This window comes from Aotus nancymaae, unplaced genomic scaffold (genome assembly GCF_030222135.1).
Source record: "Aotus nancymaae isolate 86718 unplaced genomic scaffold, 86718_ANA_hifiasm-v0.15.2.pri h1tg000057l, whole genome shotgun sequence".
Lineage (NCBI taxonomy): Eukaryota > Metazoa > Chordata > Mammalia > Primates > Aotidae > Aotus > Aotus nancymaae.
The window spans coordinates 24434607-24457839 of NW_026988471.1; the positions used below are offsets into that span (position 1 = coordinate 24434607).

At 43.6% G+C, this 23233-nt stretch overlaps 1 protein-coding gene across 38 annotated transcripts in view; it reads right to left on the minus strand.

The window, feature by feature from the left end:
• Positions 1-21454, minus strand: part of DTNB (dystrobrevin beta) — a 310093-nt gene extending 288639 nt beyond the window's left edge. For 34 of the 38 annotated variants that reach the window (XM_064363918.1, XM_021677096.2, XM_021677095.2 and 31 more), the window contains exon 1: positions 10045-10230. The gene's annotated coding sequence lies outside the window, so the exon portion shown is untranslated. Of the gene's footprint in view, positions 1-9672; positions 9682-9924; positions 9947-10044; positions 10231-21327 lie in introns of those variants that run through there. The other 4 variants (XM_064363911.1, XM_021677090.2, XM_064363912.1 and 1 more) reach the window with 4 other exon arrangements.
• Between the last annotated feature and the right edge of the window lie 1779 nt (positions 21455-23233).

The window sequence follows — 23233 nt, forward strand, 5'->3', positions numbered from 1 at the left end:
CAACAATAGTTGCTAATAAAGGATATATTTCAGTTTTACATCATACTCAAATTATTTATCTATATATTATTTCAGCCACTTTTACCAAACAGGAAGAACAAAGGTTTATGGCTTTTTTGTCTTTTATTCTTAAACCTCAAAAAAAACTTCTAAAATTTATTATTGGCCAGGCTCATGCCTGTAATCCCAGCACTTTGGGAGGCTGAGGTGGGTGGATCACGAGGTCAGGAGTTCAAAACCAGCCTGGCCAAGATGGTGAAACCCCATCTCTACTAAAAATACAAAAAATTAGCTGGGCATGGTGGCAAGCACCTATTTGGGAGGCTGAGGCAGAGAACTGCTTGAACCTGGGAGGCGGAGGTTGCAGTGAGCTGAGATCACGCCACTGCACTCCAGCCTGGGTGACAGAGTGAGACTCTGTCTCAAAAAAACAAAAACTATTATTAAGCTTAATAAAATTTTAAGGTACTGGATTAATTACAGCATGACTAATCATCACTGAAAAACATCAATAAGTCTGTCTTCGTATTCTGAATGCTTACTTTTTAAATGACTCAATTTATAACATTAGCCCATAATACCATTAGTGAATACCTTCAGGCACAATGTACTCAACAGTGTACATAAATCCATATTTTAAATAGTTTTAGTAATTCTAAGCTATTTTTTATTATTGATTCTCCATCCATCTGATTGGATTACCATTGTTTTTCTATTTTGCATTTGACTGACATGTTCATAATAGAAACAGAAGTATCCACTCTGTTTTTCTGGCTGTCCATGTGTGTTTGCATTATTGTTTCAATCTTCAGTTGACTCTGAAACTTCATTCTGCATTTTCTTTGCAGGAATCTTTGTGAACCATTTGTCTATTCAGCAAGGTTCATTTTATTCATATAATATAATATGACCTGAAAGACCCCTAAATTCAGCAGAGGTGAACTAAAATATGTGCTAAAACAATATAAGCAGGTAAATAAGAAGGATCACATTATCAACCCCATCTAGCTTACCATACCGGACAGACAGCATCAGACACACAGATGAAGTAAAGTGTCAACTTTATGGGTTAAATATTTGTAAAACTTGATTGTTCATATTTTCTTGTAATACCCTGTCTAGAGGATGATTTTACATACCTCCCACACTTTGGAGACTATTGCTCTTTTTAAAACTAGGTGAGAAGACAGGACTGTGCTGAACTTGAGATAATCAGGAGTAGGGATGTTAGAAGCAGAGAGGAAACTAAGGGTCTAAGTGGTCCGGTAACTTGGCCTGAAGTTGCAAAGCTAGGAATCTGTGGAGTTTTGACGACCACGAAGCTCAAGCCCACTCTCTTTTCTACTGTGTCACATCGCCCCCTCCAGGGCAGCATGAGGCCTCAAGGAATAAGGAAAGAATACAGCTCCCAAAAATGGGGTGCTAGCTCAGACCTTAAAATCATAGAGTTAAGTAGGGTTTGGAAGAGAGTGCAGCAAAAAGTTTGGATCCTTGTTAGTTCTTATACTCTGTTCTATTCATAGAAGATACAGTGTTTCAGACCTGGACTATGTCTACATGCAGAAGTTACGTAACTCCCACAGTAAAGACTAAAGGAAAAGGAGAGAAGGCTTTGGAAGTACCTCCAAAATGTCTCTGTACGTGCCTTGGTATTAAATAGCCTTTATTTCCTTTAAATCTTTTTGTAAATTTCTTAACCTTGCCAGCTCTCAGCTATGTCAAAGCATCCAAGTATTGAAATTTCTTACGTAAGTTCACCATCTCCCAGTCAGTTTGTCTTTGGATGTCGATTTAATTAAGAGTCAGTGATAACTAAGACTCTCAGTAACACTCAGTTGTAACAAGCCAAAATTTATTGAAAGAGAATTTCCTCATTTCAGAAAATTCTCAAATATCCTTCCTCTAACACTTCTTTTCTCTTCTCTTTCAGGTTAAAAAAAAAGGCAGGGCCAGGGAAAATAAATGTTCATAAAATCTCAGAGATTTGCTTTTTACAAACCTAAAAGAGTTCTCTAGGTTCCAATTTAAAAATTCAGTAATTACACTCCAATACTACAAAGAGTTCTGAATAGCTAAATATAACCTCATACGGCTATGGTAACTATTAAATATATCATGTAAAGCATTTAGCACAATGACTGGCATCAAATAAGAGCCCAATAAACGTTAGCTATTATTACTGATATAATTATGTACTATTTGAATATAGTGAAGTTACAATGATATTTAGTCCAAATAGTCCTATTTTGACTTATATATATTGTTAATATACTAAAATTCAAGTTTAAAATGTGTTTTCTTTAAAGGTCATGAGGTTTTTTTGTTTAAAACGAATTAACAAGTACATCACATACATCTGTTTCTCTCAGTTACCTACAACTCAAAAGAGGTCTGTCCTACTGTCGACATGTTAAAGAGGGGAAAAAATAATTCCAAGAAACACCAAAAAAAAAGGGCCTCCATAAAATTCAACACCCAATTAAAAATACCAAGAACAGCCGGGCGCGGTGGCTCAAGCCTGTAATCCCAGCACTTTGGGAGGCCGAGGCGGGTGGATCACGAGGTCAAGAGATCGAGACCATCCTGGTCAACATGGTGAAACCCCGTCTCTACTAATACAAAAAATTAGCTGGGCACGGTGGCGCGTGCCTGTAATCCCAGCTACTCAGGAGGCTGAGGCAGGAGAATTGCCTGAACCCAGGAGGCGGAGGTTGCGGTGAGCCGAGATCGCGCCATTGCACTCCAGCCTGGGTATCAAGAGCGAAACTCCATCTCAAAAAAAAAAAAAAAAATACCAAGAACAGAAGAAAATTTCCTTAAATTGACAAAAGACATCCTCCAGAAACCATCAGTAAACATCGTATTTAACAGTAAATCACTGGAAACATCAAAACATCACCACTCAGGAAAAAGATTAAAATGCCCACTATCATACGGAGGGCCTAGGCAATGCAACAACAAAGAAAAAAGTCATTCATATAAAGTTGAAACAGGAGCTTGGTTAATTAAATCTTCTAGTCAAAGTGGCCCAGTAAGTACATTCTTTGATGCAGCCTTTTGGCTCCAAATATACAATAATGAATAAAATATTTTTTAACAGTATTTTTTAAAAATAGGCTCAACAACAAGATAAATCTCTATGTGGAGACACAATGTTGCAAGCAGGACTGAGGCTCTAGGCTTGCTGGATCCTGAGTCCAGAACCAGGTGTACACTTCCTGCAGGGCAGTAGTAACAGAAAGCAAAGGAGGATGAAAATGAAGACATCTGGGCCAGACTCACCGCTCAGGGCCAGTCATGATGCTGGAGCTGACGGGAAGCTAAAAAATACCGCTGCCAATCTCTGCCTAGAACTACAGTTTATATAATGTTCTAGACTTAGATAAGTGGGAAAATATAAACAGCCCTCAGGACCAGGAACTGAGTCAAGACTCATATTCTATGAGGGGTGGAAAATAGCCCCAATTAACTCAAAGGGCAGGCCTCAGACCCACAATTATCATATCTGATTCCAGACTGAGGTCCTGTAGGTCAGCCCAAGCACCTGAAATATCACCACACGGAGGAGAATGGGTACAGAGATAAGAAAACAAAATCAAAAGCACTCACTCTCAAAATGGGTCTGTAATTAAGGTGGGCATGGTGGCTCACACCTGTAATCCCAGCACTTTGGGAGGCTGAGGCAGGCGGATCACTTGAGGTCAGGAGTTCGAGATCAGCCTGGCCAACATGGTGAAACCCCATCTCGACTAAAAATACAAAAATTAGCCAAGCATGGTGGTGGACGCCGGTAATCCCAGCTACTCGGGAGGCTGAGGCAGGAGAATCGCTTGAACCTGGAAGGCAGAGGCAGAGGCTGCTGAGCCAGACTCTGTTTCAAAAAAAAAAAAAAAAAGCAAGTCTGTAATTCAAAACTTCAAAACACATGAAGAGATATACTGCTAAGAAAGACAGCCAACAAAACCAACAACTGAATATTATTCCAGAGTAAGTTTAATTTTACAGAACAGTCTGATAGACTTATTCTATAAGTACATTTAGGGTACTTGGAAATAAATTTTTTAAAGTATTGAGAATGCAAATGGTACAGTCACTTTGAAAGACAATTTAATAGCTTCCTACAAAGCTTAATATATTCTTACAACGTGACCCAGCAATCACTCTCCTAGATATTTTCCCAAGGGAGTTACAAACTTAATGTCTACATAAAAACCTGCACACAGATGTTTATAGCAGCTTTATTCAAAATTGCCAAAAACTAGAAGCAACCAAGATGTCCTTCAGTAGGTAAATGAATAAACAAACTGTGGTAATTCCATCAAATGGATTATTATTATTCAGTGCTAAAAAGAACTGAGCTAACAAGCCACAAAAAAAGACTTAGAGAAAACATACATTCATATTGCTAAGTGAAAGAAGTCCATCTGAGCAGGCTCCATACTATATGATTCCAAATCTATGACATTTCCAACTCTAGAAAAGGTAAAACTATAGCTATGTGATGACATTTATTCTGTCTGTACGGTTGAGTATTTTACAAATGAGTGTCCTTCTGAGCCACTTGCAGAGTTGTAACATGCAGTCATGCCACGTAATGACATTACACGTAATGCCATATTAATGATACATGACATTATGCATTTGTCAAAATCCATAGAACTATGCAATACAAAGAGTGAACTCTAATAGAAATCGTGAACTTCAGTTAATAACAATGTATCAACATTGGTTTATCAATTATAACAAATGTAGCATACTAATGCAAGATGTTAATAATAGGGGAAATTGTATGGGAAAGGGTGGATATATGGGAACACTGTACTATCCAGCCATATTGGTCAAGGTTGTGTTCATCTATTTTTATCCTATTATGTACATTATTTTTAAAACTGTATTACTGACAATTTCACTTGAATACATACACAAAAGAGTTGGAAACAGGGACTTACACAGATATATGCATACCAATGTTCACAGCAGCATTCCTTATAATAGCCAAAAGTGGGAAACAACCCAAATGTCCATCAATGAATGAATGAATATACAAAATCTGGTATATTCATACCACGGAATATTATTCAGCCTTAAAAAGGAAATTTTGACACATGCTACGATATGAATGAAGTTTAAGGACATTATACTAAGTGAAATCAGCCAGATACAAAAGAGCAAATTTTGTAATGATTCCATTTATATGAGGTGCCTAGAGTAGTGGAATTCATAGAGACAGAAAGCAGAATGGTGGCTGCCAGGGGCTGAGGGAGGGAATAATGGGGAGTTGGTGTTTAAGGGGTACAGAGTTTCAGTAAGATGGAAAAGCTCTGGAGACAGTGGTGATGGCTGCATAACAATGTATTTCATGTATGTATTTCATGCTACAGAACTGTACACTTAAAAATGGTTAAAATAGGGCCAGGTGCAGTGGCTCACACCTGTAATCCCAGCACTTTGGGAGGCCGAAGAGGGTGAATCACAAGGTCAGAAGATCAAGACCATCCTGGCTAACACGGTGAAAACCCGTCTCCACTAAAAATATAAAAAAATTAGCCAGGTGTGGTGGCAAGAGCCTGTAAACCCGTTCTCCACTAAAAATACAAAAAATTAGTCGGGTGTGGTGGCACGTGCCTGTAATCGTAGCTACTCAGGAAGCTGAGGCAGGAGAATCACTTGAACCCAGGAGGCGGAGGTTGTAGTGAGTCGAGATTGTGCCACTGCACTCCAGCCTGGGTGACAGAGCAAGACTCCGTCTCAAAAAAAAAAAAAATTGTTAAAATGGTAATGTTTATGTGTATTTTACTATAATAAAAAAAATTTTTAAGTGCTGAAAAACTGGTCATCCTAATTGAAAAAAAAATTCTCTCTCCATCATACCATACATAGAAATAAATTCCATATGGAAAGCAAAACTTTTTAAAACTTTCGGAAGAAAATATAAGAATATACAATTCACATCCCAGGATAGAGGAAAATTTCTTTCTTTCTTTTTTTTTTTTGAGACGGAGTTTCGCTCGTTACCCAGGCTGGAGTGCAATGGCGCGATCTCTGCTCACCGCAACCTCCACCTCCCGAATTCAGGCAATTCTCCTGCCTCAGCCTCCTGAGTAGCTGGGATTACAGGCACGCGCCACCATGCCCAGCTAATTTTTTGTATTAGTAGAGACGGGGTTTCACCATGTTGACCAGGATGGTCTCGATCTCTTGACCTCGTGATCCACCTGCCTCAGCCTCCCAAAGTGCTGGGATTACAGGCTTGAGCCACCGCGCCTGGCCAAGGAAATTTTCTTAAACCAGATACACACCCAAAAGAATGACAAGTCATTTAAGGAAATTTTTCATAAATATTACATTAAACTTAAATGGTATATACAACCAATACATTGCTAACAAAGGGAAAGAAAAGCCTAGGACTGGCAGGGTACATTTGCAACACACAGACCCATGAAGAATCAGCATCTAAGGGAACCCAACTGTTCTTCAGTGAGTAAAAGACTCTGTGTAGACATTACGCTGTGATGTAAGTCTATAGTGGGGCCAGGTGCAGGGGCTCACGCCTGTAATCCCAACACTTTGGGAGGATCACTTGCCAGCACGAGCAACATGGCGAGACTGCATCTCCACAAAAAATTGTAAAATTAACCAGGCATGGCAGCACTCAACTGTAGTCCCAGCTACTTGGGAGAATCACTTGAACTCTGGAGTGCCACTGCACTCCAGCCTGGGCAAGAGAGCAAGACCTGACCTCAAAAAAAAAAAAAAAAAAAAAAAAAGTCTACACTGAATACTGAATACACTCAGCAATTAAAAATAAATAGATTAAATCCACAAGTAGCAACATGGTAACAGCCCCATCAATTATATGGTCAAATGCGTACCTCTGACCCAGCAATTGTATTTTTTCATTCACTGCACCAATGGCCCTTAATGAGAATACTGAACAAACTACAATACGTACTGCATAAGAGACTGTGTAGTAAGAAGACTCAGGTCGATTCCTGTGTTCCAACACGAAAAGATCTCAAAATCATTCTGTTACGGGAAAAAAACTGCAGAACAATGTATACGGTATGATGTCACTAATGTAGAGGAGAAAAAACTGCTCTTTTTTTATTCTGTATTATCTATATATACGTGAATCTACATAGAGAATGGTCTGGAAAGACCACAACGAACTGGTAACTTCAGTTTCCGTGAGTAGGTCGAGGGGGCCTTTATCCTGTCTGCACTGTTTGAGTATTTGACAAGCGAGTGTGCATTCTGAGCCACCTGCAGAGTTGTAGCACACAGTCACACAGAGTGTGCACTATACAACTCCAGGAGCTGCCAGGCACAGGGACTCCAATGTGAATGGTGCTCCCTAAAGCTGATCTATACAACTAGATGCCACAGCTCTGACGCTCGTGTAATTAAAAATCAATAGAAGGGAGTGGGGAAGGATGGTGAATGGACTGCAAACCAGCATACAGGAACATTCTGGGGCCATGGAAATGTCTTGATTGGAATGGTGGTTACAAAGTATACAGCAGTCCCCCCTCAGAAATAAACAATTCATAAGTTTTAAGTTGTGCACCATTCTAAAGAGCGCGATGAAATGTGCCATCCCGATCTGTCCCACCTAGGATGTGAGCCATCCTTTTGTCCAACATAACCACACTGCATAAGCCACACCCTGGTTACTCACTTGTAGCTCTCTCAATTAATCAGAGTGACTGCCATGGTATCACAGGGCTACTGTTCAAGTAACCACTGTTTTACTTAATAATAAACCCAAAGTGCAAGAGTAGTGATGCTGGCAACTAGGATAAGCCAAAGAGAAGCCAAATATATGCCTAAGAGAAGTTATTAATCTCTCATAGCACCTAACTTACCAGTTACAACTTTATCATAGGTGCTTATATACAGGAAAAAAAACAGTCTGTATAGGATTTGGAATTAGCTGTGGCTTCAGGCACCCATTGGCTCTTGGAACATATACCTGAGGCTAATGGGGGGACCACTGTACGCATTTTTTCAAAACTCATCCAACCACTCATGGGAAATCTGTGCATTTTATCATGTCAACTATGCGTCAAAAAGTTAGTTTTAAAATAAATACATAAACAAAATATCATTGAGAGGGCCTGGAATAAGGCACCCAGAATTGCAGAACTTAGGCACCCCTAAACAAGAGACCTGGTTGTACAGTCCTAAAACAGGAGAAAGTAATTTACTTCTTCAACGCTTCCTATATAATGCCAGATTTTGATTATTACTTATTTTTCACACGAAGAAACTAAGGCCCTGAGAGATTAATATAAAGCCATAAAATAAACAACAAATTGAATTTCTCTTGGTTTTGAGTCTAATTTTCCAACCATAGGTAGAAATTTGTCTTTCAGGCATAGTGGACATCCAAAAACGCTGCCAGCACTACCTTGAGTGCACATCCCCCTTCAAAGGCAACTCCACTTATGCACGATAAAAATCCTCAAAGAACTCATAAAAGGTCAAGTTTTAATTTGGCAGACAAAGCAACCCAACAGGCACTGCAACCCAGCGAACGGAAACAGCAGCCTGGAGCTCTCCAGACTTCAGAGATTCAGCCAAGGCAGAGAACAGGTAGAACTCCAGCCTTACAGAAAAGCAAAGGCACAAACAGCCTCGGACTACAGATCTAAGATTCAAGAACCAGGATAAAAATGAAAAAGTGTTCTCTAGACAAAACTACCCTCTTCCGAAAAAGCCAATGGGAGAAGGAACAAAATGGGATGATCTCAAGCAACAGCCGAAGGAGCAAGCTCCTGACAGCCAACACGCAAGCAACATGGGAAGGTGGTAGCATGGCTACAGGAAACCAAGACCTCGACCCCTTAACCATTGCTTTAACGTGCCCAGACCTAAGAACCGGGGTTGCCTCGCATGGCAGAAAAAAAAAAAAAAAAAGGCAGAGCGAGAGAGAGAACTTGAAGAACAGGGGAAATCCAGCAACCTTCCCTAACACTAGAGTGGCTGAGACTGCTCCATGTCAAATGTGGCAAAACCTTGCCTGTCCATTCATTCCTGCAATAGACATTAATGGCTCCACCGCTGTGAGCCAGGCAACATTCTGAGGATTTAGCAGTGAATAGTCATGGAGCTTATTTCCACTTGGGAAGGAAGGAAACTTCCTTTCTTTCCAAACGTCGTTTCCCCTCTGAGAGTCCCCTTTAAATGGTACCCATAGGAGCCTTCAAAACTCTCCCAAATTTCTCCCACAGGCTTCTTTAACCTTTCTGCTTTATCCCCAAAACCACGGAATTTATGGCTCCAATTTCCCAATACTGAGAAAAGACAAAAGAGATCTAAAGTGAATAGGGCACGAGACATAAAATTCGATGCTCCTCTGTATTTTATGTGCATACCTTCACAGTCACACTGCCAGCACCTCAATAACAAATGACGGTGTATTTCATACTATTTCGTGGCCCCAGTGCTGACTAAGGTTCTCTACCCAAGGTAGATAGAAGGTCTTCCTAATCCCAAGGCCTGGCACGGGAATTTAATGGCAAGCATTCGTTACCGGCATCCTCCTCTCGGGACACTTTCCAGTCCAGGGTGACCTCCCGGACAGGTTCGCTATTAGGCGCCTCGGAAAACAGTGATTTGGGGTGATCTGAAACAAATATTCTTCCCTCTGCCAGGGCCTGCCCGCCTCACCTGCCCTCTGCCAGGACCTGCCTCCCTCGCCCCTTCAGCACCTAACGCAGAGCGGCCTCCCGGCGAGCCGGGATCGGGCAGCATCAACCCGGTGCCGCGCCCCCGCTCGCGCCCGCGCTCCGGCGCGCTCCGGACCCCGAGATCCCTCGCGGCCCGGGCTCAGCCGCATCCCCTCCGCCTGGTTCTCCTCGCAGCCGCGCGGGTGCAGCGCCCCGGCTCTCCGCGCCCTCCCCGCCTCCCGCGGCCCCGCACCCGCAGGCTCCCGGGTCCCGGGTCCCGGCGCAGCGCAGGCTCCCGTCTCGCACGTCGCGGGCGCCAGGCTCCAGCCCCGCTCTGCTCCCCACAGCCCCGGCGGCCGCCGCGGACCCCCACCTTGCTCACTTCCCGGCCGGAGCAGGGGGCGTCGGGAAGGTCTCCGGCGGCCTCACTCCTCCGCCCGCTCCGGCCCCCTCGACTGAGGCAGTAGCGGCGCCCACTCAGGCCCCGAGCCGCCCCCGCGGCGAACGTTCGCAGCGCCCGGCTCGCGCCGCTTCCCTGCCCGGCACGCGCAGCGCCCGCCCCCGGCGCGAGGGCGCGAGGGCGCGAGGGCGGAGGGCGGAGGTGGGGGGGGGCGCGCGCCCAACGCGCGCGCGCGGCCGGGGGCGGGGCTTCTGTGCGTGGGGAGGGGGCGGGAGGGGGCGGGAGCAGCCGAGCACCCCCCTCGACCCCGCCCCCGCGGGCGTGCCCCGCCCCCCCGGTCGCCCGCGGGTTCCGGGCAGGCGGGAAGCTGACTCCGTCTAGGCTTCTCCCGCTCGCTGGCGCCGGGCCGGGTGCCTTTCCATCCTCAGGTATCTGCCCGCGGGGTGCCCGGCCCGACGTGACTACAGGGCAAAGAATGCAAAGAGCCACCCCGTGAATCATTCCCAGCGCCTAAGCACAAGCCTCTGCCCGAGTGACCCCCGTGAACTCCGCAAGCTCGCTCGGCAGCGGTGTGCGCCCCGCGCTGCACCAGGTGCCTGTGGGCGCACGGTCACGATCACAGTCACGGCTCCTGGGCTCGAGGCGCCCATAACTTAGCGGGGAAAACAGCCATGTACACAACCAGGTTCGGTGACCCGTGCAGAGCCAAGCCTCGGTGCGGTGCTTTGGGAAGGCACAGGACCTAGAGATGATTTCTACTTGGACGCCGCGGAGGGCTTCCTGGAAGAAGTGGCATTTATGATCAGCCTCGAAGGAAGAAAAGTCTTAGGAGGAAAAAGGGAGGACATCAGGGCTGGGAAAACAGCTTGGGCAAAGGAGCCAGGGGCAGCCAGGTTTACCTTCTCAGCGCCAATTTTTTTGTTTTACTGTTAGCCATCTTTTATAGAATTCTTTCCAAACTATGTGAAATGCAGGAGATGGTGCCAAATTAGGAATAGGTAAGACTTTTTAAATGGCTCAAATGGTCATTTTTCTCAGTGTTACTTAAGACTCAAAACAGCAACGTCCTTATTAAAGTGCTATTGGTCAATGATGAAGGCTGTAAGCTCCCGAGCTAAGCAACCCCAGGCCTGCATGCTGAGAGTATGGTTTTCACTGTTTTTTGGCACCTTATGGTAAGGCAGATCGTGCCACCTCCTGCTGCTGTCTGCCTGCCTGCCTTTAGAACACCCTCTTCCTCCTCCTCTCCTCTTTTTATTTTTAAACTCCTATAGTGAAGGAAATGCTGATAACCAACTTTGTTAAATGGGAACAAATAGGTTCCTCAAAAGATGGGCATTTTCTGGCTTGGCACTGTGGCTCCGCCTGTAATCCTAGCACTTTGGGAGGCTGAGGTGAGCAGATCACTTGAGGTCAGGGGTTCGAGACCAGCCTGGCCAACATGTCGAAACCTCATCTTTACTAAAAATACAAAAATTAGCTGGGCGTGATGGCATATGCCTGTGATTCCAAGCCTGTAACCCCAGCAGTTACTTGGGAGGCTGAGGCAGGAGAATGGCTTGAACCCAGGAGGCAGAGGTTGCCGTGGGCTGAAATCGTGCCACTGTACTCCAGCATGGGCAACAGAGTGAGACTCCACCTCAAAAAAGCAAAACGAAACAAAAAAATGGGCATTTTACCTTTCATACATAAAGTGTGTGAATATTTTCATGCTTGAGGAGACTTATCTCTTGTAGGCACGGTCTTTGCTATATTTTGAACATATTAAGATACTCAGAATACAGGTAAGAGACTTCTAGCTTCTTCATTTGCCCTTTTTGAGCACCCACTATGTGGAAGGCATTGAGAGGGTAAATATTGATTCTGTTCTTTGGAGAAAAGGTGTAAATAATATAAAATAAATGTGTAAATATTGCTTGATATGTTTGTCCTATCGATTGAAACCAATGTAAATTCAAAATGTGGACTAGACAAGCATGAACCATAAGGGAATAAATACTTCAAGTACACTTGTATTCGCATCTCTCCATCTCTGTTCTGTATTTCTTCACCTCCCACATCCTCAGAAAACTTTTCAAACATCTTTCAATCATTCTCCCCCTCTCACTCCAAAATTACCAACTTCTCTTTACTTGTCTCTTTCCTTCATCATCTATACATGTTTAAGCGTTTCCTGTCCTCAAGAAAAAGGGAGAACCCCTTTCTCTGTCTCTCTGGATTCTGCTTCAGTTACTAGTCCCTCTCTCTGTTTCCCTTCACAAATGTCTTGAAAGTCACCTTCTCTCATCTCTACCTCCTTGGCAGCTCCTCAGCTCCTCAAACCTATGGAGTTTCTGTCCACACCGCATCACTGCACTGCTCTCAGTCATGAATGGCCTGTTTGATCCTAAATGCCACAAGCCATATTTGAGTCCTCCTATTATTAGAACTCTCAGTGACATTTGACAACACAGAGCACTCCACTCTTTCTGGAACTCCCTTGGTGACATGGCGTGACTCCTCTCTTAACCCCTGTGACCACTTCTCAATCTCACAGATTCCCTCCTCTGCTCATTTCACTCCACACATCCTCCCTGTCTGCATCTGCTGCATATCAGCAACACCCAAGTGCTCTATCTCTAGCTCAGGCCACTCATCCGGGTTCCTTATTCACAAAAGCCTGCTGGACTTCTCTACCTGGGTGTCCTAGAAACACCCACACTCTACACATCTAAACTACTGTCCAAACAGTTGCCCAATTCAGAATCCTGGGAGCCATTCTTCATTCCTTCTTCTCCACCCCTCTGCCCTGACTCCATACCCAACAACTGCTAAGTCCCATTGATGCTACCTCTTAAAAAATAACTAGAATCTGTCTCTCTTATCCCCTCTTTCCCCTAAACTAATGCAGCAGCTTTTTTTTTTTTTTTTTTTTTGAGATGGAGTCTCGCTCTGTCACCCAGGCTGGAGTGCAATGGCATGATCTTGGCTCACTGCAACCTCTGCCTCCCAGGTTCAAGCAATTCTCCTGCCTCAGCCTCTCAAGTAGCTGGGATTACTGGCTCCCGCCTAATCAGGCTAATTTTTATACATTTAGCAGAGATAGGTTTTCACCATGTTGGCCAGGCTGTTCTCCAACTCCTGGCCTCAAGTGATCCACCCTTATCAGCCTCTGGATTAGAGGCGTGAGCCACTGCGCCCAGCTGGGAACACTTATTCTTAAAGCCCTGAGCTGTTATGTAAAATATGTAAGTCCCCAGAAAGGCCCTACGTGGAGGAGAGCACCTAGCTGATCCTTGCTGGTATGAGTGAAATTGTCATGAATGCCCTATATTACCCCAAACATAAGCTGAATACCACGGAGTGACCTCAGTTGAAGCCATGTGGAACAGAAGAATCATCCAGCCAAGCCCTACCCAAATTCCTAACCCCAAAGTCTGTAAAATTATAATTAAAATGGTTCTTACTTTAGCCCATTCTTTTTAGGGTAGGTGTTTTATTATGGCATCTGGTAGCCAAAATAGTTGGCATCAGACTTCTCAAGAGCAACATACAAAGCCAGGCAGTAGTGATACAGCATTTTCAGCATTTTCTAGAAACTTAAGGAACAAAGATGCAAGCCAAGGATTTTATATCCATCCATTCATGCTGTTTTTAAAACATCCAGTCGATAAAAAAGAACTGTTTACAAAATGCATGACTCAGAGAATGCTGTACATACAAGCCCATCTTAAGTGTCTAGCAGAGCAGGGTCAGCAAATTTTCTAAAGCATCTGATAGTAAACATTTTGGGTTTGGTAGCCTAACTACACCAGCCTGCTGCTGTAGCACAAAAGCAACCATACATGACATGTCAATAAGTGATCCTTGGGCAGATCACAAGGTCAGGAGTTTGAGACTGGCCTGGCCAATATGTGGAAACCCTGTCTCTACTGAAAATACAGAAATTAGCCAGGCGTGGTGGTGGGCGCCTGTAATCCCAGCTACTCAGGAGGCTGAGGCAGAATAATTGCTTGAAACCGGAAGGCAGTGGTTGCAGTGAGCCGAGATCGTGACACTGTACTCCAGCCTGGGTGAAAGAGTGAAACTCCATCTCAAAAAACATATTTTACGTTTCATATTTCCTTTGACATATCTACTTGACAGGTAGTTTGACTATATGAGTATAATTATCTTTTGAAATTTAAGATTTTGCTAGATGCTGTTAGGAGATATTGACCAGATGTTTCAATCTCAACAAATGGCTTGTTATGTGACTGAATGAAAATATCTTTGCTGCTTTGATCACGTACACCTTGAAGGAAGGGGTAATTTAATAGAGGCTGTCATAGTTCATCATTGTCAATAAACTCTGACCTGACCTTTAAAAAAAAGATGACGTTCTGACAAAATTATATTTACAAAAACAGACATTGGTCTGGTTTTGGCTCATGAGCTATAGTTTGCCACCCCTATACTAGAGGAAAAGAAATAAATTTATTAAGTAAGCACCTCACAAAACACAAGGCCAGTATGATTCAAGAAAATAATATACCATGATCCAAGTGGGGTTTATGTATTAGTCCACTAGAGCTGCCATAACAAAGTATTCAGATTGGTTGGCTTAAAGAACAGAAATTTATCTTCTCACAGTTCTGGAGGCGACAAGTTCTAGATCAAGAAGTTGGCAGGGTGGGACATGGTGGCTCATGCTTGTCATCTCAATGCTGTGGGAAGCAGAGGAGGAAGAAGTACTTGAGCCTACGAGTTCAAGACCAGCCTGGGCAACACAGTAAGACCCCACCTCTACAGAAAAAAATAAAATAAATTGAGACAGAGTGTTGTTCTGTTGCCCAGGCTGGAGTGCAGAGGTGTGATCTCAGGTCACTGTAACCTCTGCCTCCCAGGTTCAAGTGATTCTCCTGCCTCAGCTTTCCAAGTGACTGGGATTACAGGCACCTGTCACCACACCCAGTAATTTTTGTTTGATTTTTAGTAGAGACGGGGTTGGTCTCAAACTCCTGACCTCAGGTGATTCACCCACCTCAGCCTCCCAAAGTACTGGGATTACAGGCACGAGGCACCATACCCAGCCCCGCCCAAAAATTGTTTTTAAATAGTCAGGCATGGTGGTGCGTGTCTGTGGTCCCAACTACTCAGGAGGCTGAGGCAGGAGGATCCCTCGAGCCCAGGAGTTCGAGGCTGCAGTGAGTGGCGATAGTGCCACTGCACTCTAAAGCAAGACAAAGCAAGACTCCACCTCAAAAAAAAAGAAAAAAGATGTTGGCAGGGTCAGTTGTTCTGAGGCCTTGCTCTTTGGTTTGTAGGTGGCCGCCTTCTCCCTGTGTCTTAACGTGCTCCCTCTCTACTGTCCATGTGTGCACCCTAACCTCCTCTTCCTACAAGGACACTAGTCCTATTGAAGGAGGACCCATCTATAATAACCTCATTTAACTGAATTACCTCTTGAAAGACCCTAGCTCCAAATATAGATACATTCTGAGGTACCGGGGATTAGGACTTCAACAACCTAAATGTAAAAGCTAAGACTGTGAAACTCTTAGAAGAAAACATAGGTATTAATCTTCGTTACCTTGGGGCTGGTAAAAGCAAATGACAAAAGAAAATATAGCTACATTGGATGTTATCAAAATTTAAAACCTTCATACATCAAAAAATACCATCAAGAAGATGGAAAGACAGCCTACACAATGGACAAAAATATTTCCAGATGATATATATAATAAGGAACTTATATCCAAAATATATAAGGAATAATTAGACACAACGATTATAAAACAAATTGGCCGGGCATGGTGGCTCACACCTGTAATCCCAGCACTTTGGGAGGCTGAGGCTGGCAGGACACCTGAGGTCGGGAGTTTGACATCAGCCTGACCAACATGGAGAAACCCTGTCTCCACTAAAAATACAAAATTAGCCGGGTGTGGTGGTGTATTCGTGCAATCGCAGCTTTTCGGGACGCTGAGCAGAATTGCTTGAAGCCTGGAGGCAGAGGTTGCCGTGAGCCGGGATTGCTCCATTGCACGCCAGCCTGGGCAACAAGAGTGAAACTTCATCTCAAAAAAAAAAATCACCCTGTTGCAAAATGGGCAAGATATTTGATGAGACATTTCTTCAAAGAAGATATACAGAAGGCCAAGAGGCACACAGAAAGATGCTTGACTTGATGAACTACTGGGGATATGCAAATCAAAAACACAATGAGATACCACTTCATCCCCCCAGATGACTATGTCACTGGGCAATAAAAAAAAGAATGGAGTGCTGCCACATGGATAAACCCGGAAAACATTACATGCTAAGTGAAAGAAGCCAGTCGCTGAAGACCACATATCGTATGATTCCATTTCATTTTATTTTATTTTATTTGTTTGTTTGTTTGAGACGGAGTCCTGGACTGTCGCCCAGGCTGGAGTGCAATGGCACAATCTCAGCTCACTGTAAGCTCCGCCTCCCGGGTTCACATGATTCTCCTGCCTCAGCCTCCCAAGTAGCTGGAATTACAGGCTTACACTACCATGCCCAGCTAATTTTTGTATTTTTTTAAGTAGGGATGGGATTTCACTATGTTGGCCAGACTGGTCTCGCACTCCTGACCTCATGATCTGCCCACCTCGGCCTCTCAAAGTGCAGGGATTACAGGCATAAGCCACTGCCCAGCCTGATTCCATTTTATGAAAGTCCAGAATAGGCAAATCCACAGAGACAGAAAGGATATCAGTCGATGCGTGGGGCTGGAGAGGTGGGAGGGAATGAGGAGGAGCTGCCAGTGGGTATAGGATTGCTTTTGGAAGTGATGAGAATGTTCTAAAGTTGATTGTGGTGATGGTTGCACAACTCTTGTTAATATACTAAAAACTATTTAATTGTAAACTTTACATAGGTGAATTATACAGTTTGTAAATTATATCTAATAAAGTTGTTGTTTTTCTTCACTGTTGTTGTTTCAGACAGGGTCTTACTCTGTTGTCATGCTGGACTGCAGTGTCACCCAGCTCACTGCAGCCTCGCCCTCCCAGGCTGAAGCCATCCTCTGACTTCAGCCTCTCTCACAAGTAGCTGGGACCACAGGTGTGCACCATTGCACCCAGCTAATTTTTCTACTTTTTTTTTTTTTGCAGGAACAAGGTCTCACAAAGCTGGTCTTGAACTGCTGGGCTCAAGTCATCTTCCTGCCTTGGCCTCCCAAAGTGCTGGGATTACAGGTATGTGCCACTGCACCTAGCCAGCTGTTTCCATCAAAAAAATAAAACTATGAAACCCTCCTCAAAGATGCATATGTATACTTGAACAAGACATCACTTGGTTTTGTTTAAAATATCTCAACGTTGTTAACAGTTCTCCTTATGTTAATTTATAAATTTAATATGATTCTCCAAAAAATATAAACAAATTCTTTTCTGTAGCTATACAAGTTGATACCAAAGTTTATGTGGAAAAATAAACACTCAAGGATAACTAGTAAGACACAGAAAAGAAAGAGATATGCGAGGAGACTAGCCCTAGCAAATATTAAAACATGCTGTAGAGCTTTCTGAATGAAAACAGTGTGGTTCTGTTTCGTTTGATTTCATAGGCAAACCAATGAAATCAAATAGAAACTTCGGAAATTAACTTACTGCTTATGAAAATCCAGTAGACAATAAACAGTCAAATGACTGAGGCAAAGATGGGCTTTTTAATAAATGGTGTTGGGAGGCAGGGCGCGGTGGCTCATGCCTGTAATCCCAGCACTTTGGGAGGTTGAGGCAGGTGGATCATTTCAGGTCAGGAGTTTGAGACCAACCTGGCCAACATTGTGAAACCCTGTCTCTATTAAAAACTACAAAAATTAGCTGGGTATGGTGGTGGGCACCCGTAATCCCAGCCACTCAGGAGGCTGAGGCAGGAGAATCACTTGAACCCAGGAGGCAGAGGTTGCAGTGAACTGAGATCACTGCCATTGCACTCCAGCCTGGGAAACAGAGCAAGACTCTGTTTCAAAAATAAATGGTGTTGGGGCAATTGAATATTTGTACTCTGTTGGTGAGATTATGGAAAAACGCATTGCTGTAAGAAATGAAAAATAGTATAGCCCTTATGGAGAAGCATTTGGTAAGATTTAAAGAAACAATTTGTACATTTACATTTCAACCTAGCACTCCCACTTCTAGGAATTTATGCTAAAGATACCTCCGAAATACATAGGCATGCTTACATATGTAAGTTTCTTCATTGCACCATAATTTGCAAAAATATTTGTATTTGCATGGGAAACTAACTAAACACCCAAACATAAAAGATGGATTGACTACACTATTGTACTTAACTACAATGGGATATTAGGAGGCCATCAAAAGGAATTCAGAAGATTTTTACTGACTGATACATAGTCATTACCAAGATATATAATTGGGTTTTTTTGTTGTGTTTTTTTTTGTTTTGAGACAGGGTCTTGCTCTGTAATCCAGGCTGGAGTGCAGTGGCGCAATCATATCTCACTGCAACCTGGATCTCCCCAGGCTCAGGTAATCCTCCCACCTGAGCATCCCAAGTAGCTGAGACTACACGTACATGCCTCTATGTCCAGCTTATTTTTTTGTAGAGATAGGGTTTCACCATGTTGCCCAGGCTCAGAAATCTCAATTCTTAGAACTTATTTTATTAAAACATTCAGTTATGTGTAATTAAATATATGCAATAGAATATCTTACCAGAGTTATTTCTCAAAACCAAAATTAAAAAAAATACTTACAGAGCTCTGATTAAATTATGAGATAGAAGAGTCCCAAATCATTAAAATAACACTGTAAAAGAATGTTTTAGATAATATAAAATGGTATATGTAGTATGGCTCAAATTTTGTTTAAAAATATGTGTGAGAGACCAGGCATAGTGGCTCACGCCTGTAATCCCAGCACTTTGGGAGGCTGAGTCAATTGAATCACCTGAGGTCAGGAGTTCCACAGCAGCCTGGCCAACAAGGTGAAACCCCATGAATCACCTGAGGTCAGGAGTTCCACAGCAGCCTGGCCAACAAGGTGAAACCCCATCTCTACTAAAAATACAAAAAAGGCAAAGAATTAGCTAGGCGTGGTGGTGCATGCCTGTAGTCCCAGCTACTTGGGAGGCTGAGGTAGGAGAATTGCTTGAACCCCAAAGGCAGAGGTTGCAGTGAGCTGAGATCCATCATTGCACTCCAGCCTGGGCAACAGAGCAAGACTCCGTCTCAAAAAAAAAAAAAAAAAAAAAAAATGTGCGAGACAACACAATAGAAAAAGGGGAAAGCATTTTATGGAAGAGAAAACACGTGGCCAATAAACATAGAAAAAGATCCTCAATTTCATTAGTATTCAGGAAAATGCAAATTAATACTACAAAGTTGTACACCTACTAACATGGCAAGTTTTAAAGTTTCCCAATTCCAAATGTTGGAAAAAAGGCTAATCAATTGGAAACTCCTATCCAGTAATGGTGAGAGTATAACTCGGTACAACCATTTTGCCAATACTTAACAGAGTTGAAATTCTACATACCTTATATCCAGCTATTCAACCCCAAAGATACTCTTCACGCATGCACCAAGGGGAGTGTACAATCACTGCACTGTCCCTAGTACTTTTTTTTTGGAGGCAGAGTCTCGCTCTGTCACCCAGGCTGGAGTGAAGTGGCATAATCTTGGCTCACTGCAACCTCCACCTCCCGGGTTCAAGCAATTCTCGTGCCTCAGCATCCAGGGTAGCTGAGATCACAAGCATGCACCAGCACGCCCAACTAATTTTTGTATTTCATAGAGACAGGGTTTCACCATGTTGCCCAGGCTGGTCTCGAACTCATGAGCTCAGGCAATCTGCCTGCCTCAGCCTCCCAAAGTGCTGGGATTACAGGCATGAGCCACCACGCCCAGCCTGTTCTTGGGACTTGTGAAAACAATCCAAATGGCCAGCAAGAGAAAAATGAATGTATAAATGTGTATATCTCCACAGTGGAAATATTAAACAGCAGCAAAAATAAAAGAACATTTGCATAACACAACATGGATAAATTGAACCAACATTTTTCTTAGTGAAAAAAGCAAGAAACATATGACTCATAGCATGTTACCATTTTTACAAACCTCAAAATCAAATAAACACAGTTTCTAAAATTACTTTAATAAGGCAAGGGAAACAAAAAATAAGGCAAGGGAATGACACTCCCACCCCATGAGAGGAAGTGGTAACTAAGGGGTGCACTTAGGTAAATGACAATTACTGCCATTATTTATAATGTTTTGATTCTTGTGGGGGGAGTGTAATGTTACATATATTCTTTGAATATATCAAATATAATGTTTTTCAAAGATAAAGGGAAAAAGTGTGTGTTTGTTGTGTTCCTTGAATAAGACTGGAGGAATATAAACCAAAATATTAGAAGAAGTTATCTCTGGGTAATAGGATTAAGAATTATTTTAATTTTCTTTGCATTTGTTTGTATTTTCAAACTTGTCTTAAATGAACATGTACTTTTTTGGAGGCAGGAAGAAAAATATTTTTAAAAATCTGTGCTAGAACCTGTTCTATTTTCATTCCACAGCCTGAACATCCAAGTCTTAATTACCATAGTGATAAATGATCTGGGGAAGAGGTGCGTGGTGGAATCGCCAAGGTCATGTGCCAGGTAGTGAGTGAGCTGAGAGTGGCAGGGAGGAGGCTACAGAAGGATGCGAGCGAGCTGCATGGGAGGGCAGACACCTGCCCGCCGAGTGTCAGTGTGGGCAGGAGGAAGGTAATAACAGCTGAAGGAAAACAATTTAATGAACCTGAAAACCATTCCTTAAAGTTGTAAATAAAATCCACTGTCCAGCCTGCTCTGGCTTCTAGCCTCCTCCTCCCACCTCCACCCCCATCCCGCCAGAAAAACCAAGTACACGCAGATAGCAATACTCAAAACGAGACATAATTGCATCTTTGAATCAAATTATTATACATTGACACCATAATGTGTGTCGTTCTGTTCTCTGCCATTTACAGATGGCGTGACAGGACTGGAAGGGGTCCAGGAGAGAGTAATTAAAATGATTAGCAGAAAGAGGGTCCTTCACAGGAGGCAAACAAAAACCAAAATCCATCCTTCAGGGGACGGTGAGAGCTTGGCTGCCAAAGGTCCGCACAGTCAGGACACAGACAATGTTGCCGAATCTCATAGTACCAGCAGTACCGGGTAGTGCGCCATCAGTGTTGACAGAGGCAGATTTGGAAGAAATGAATAGGAACTGCTATTTTGCATGGCAAATAACAATGTGGAAATCCTTACCCCCAGAGGCTGAAGCCTGAGTCCTCGGTCTTGTCCAAATGTGGAATGAAGCTGGCACAGAAAACCAGCTCGAACACCTCTGAGTGGGATTCGGAGGGCGGGCAGGAGAGGCAGTGCTGGATGGTGGTGTTGATCTTTACTCTCTGTATCATCCTGTGGATTATGAGAGCCTGTGACAAATTGCATGAAAAACCTTTCAAGACAAAGCTTTCTAAGATTTATCTCGTGAACAGCAGTTGTATTCTTCAATAAAACTGTCCTTAGGTGTCAAGCTGAAGTTTGGACTGGCTTGGATAGTTAGCGAGACCTGTCACAGTATTTTCCGGGTGCTGGGATTACAGGTGTGAGTAGCTATCATTCTGCCATACCATGCAAAGCTCATGAGGCCAGAGGCTTGATGGCACCCCAAAAGATTCCCAAGAATTACCCCAAGAAGGCAATCCAGAGGCTAGAGTGTCCAAGGAAGAGTGTCTTACAGGTTTTGTTAGTTTATCAAAGGCTGTTTATTTATGTAGTGTTGTCAAACACCTGAAAATGTCAACAAATTCTATGTTGACAAAACTTTCTAAACTAGCTCAAGGGTGATTGAAGCTGTTCTCACATACCTGTCACCTGGTATGATTTTGAGAAAATATACCTGCACCCAAAGTTCATCTAGATGAACTAATTTTTTTTTTTTTTTGAGACGGAGTTTTGCTCTTGTTACCCAGGCTGGAGTGCAATGGCGTGATCTCGGCTCACCGCAACCTCCGCCTCCTGGGTTCAAGAAATTCTCCTGCCTCAGCCTCCCGAGTAGCTGGGACTACAGGCACGCGCCACCATGCCCAGCTAATTTTTGTAGCTTTAGTAGAGACAGGGTTTCATCATGTTGACCAGGATGGTCTCGATCTTTTGACCTCGTGATCCACCCTCCTCGGTCTCCCAAAGCGCTGGGATTATAGGCGTGAGCCATCATGCCTGGCGGAACTAATTTTTTTTTAAGAGACAGAGTCTTGCTCATTGCAGCCTCAAACTCTTAGGCTCAGGAGATCCTCTGGCCTCAGCCTCCCAAAGCACTAGGACCAGGCATGAGCCACTGCACCTGGGCTGAATTTTTTTAAGTGACCCCAAGTGGTATAATGTGCAGCCAGGGTAGAGGAGCACTGAGCTTCTCCCATTTGTTAAAGTTAATTATTGGAAGGGTTTCTGGCTGTAGGAAGAGTGCAAAGGGCGCTGGAAACTAGCTGTGATAGAATTAGAGACCATTCCGCCGGCTCAGCACGCAAGGTCTGAAATACGTCCAGGGTGCCCCTGCGTGGTGGTGGGGGAGGGAAGGGAGGCTCAGCTGCTTTATTTTTTATTTTTATTTATTTATTTATTTATTTTTGAGATGGAGTTTTGCTCTGTTGCCTGAGCTGGAGTGCAGAGCCACAATCTTGGCTCACTGTAACCTCCGCCTCTCAGGTTCAAGTGATTCTCCTGCCTCAGCCTCCCGAGCAGCTGGGATTACAGGCACGCACCACCATGCCCAGCTAATTTTTGTATTTTTAGTAAAGATGTGGTTTCACCATGTTGGCCAGGCTGGTCTCGAACTCCTGGCCTCAAGTGATCTGCCTGCCTCGGCCACCCAAAGTGCTGAGATTCCAAGTGTGAGCCACCACATCCAGCCTCAGCTGCTTTAGATTTCAGCATGTACCAGACAGCCTTGGGCAGCATTAGGGTATGTTTCCATGGTCCCTGTTATCGTGTGAGGAAGGAAAGACAAGCGAGATACACATCCCCTTCGTCTTCCAGGCCCCTTCCATGCCATTTCTCTAGAACTGGAGAGAAGGAGGCGTGAGGCCGGCGGGACCCAGAAACAGGAAAGAGCTTTCTAGTTGTGTATGCTGAGCTGCTCCATCTCTTTCTTGTTTCACCTTCTTAGCTT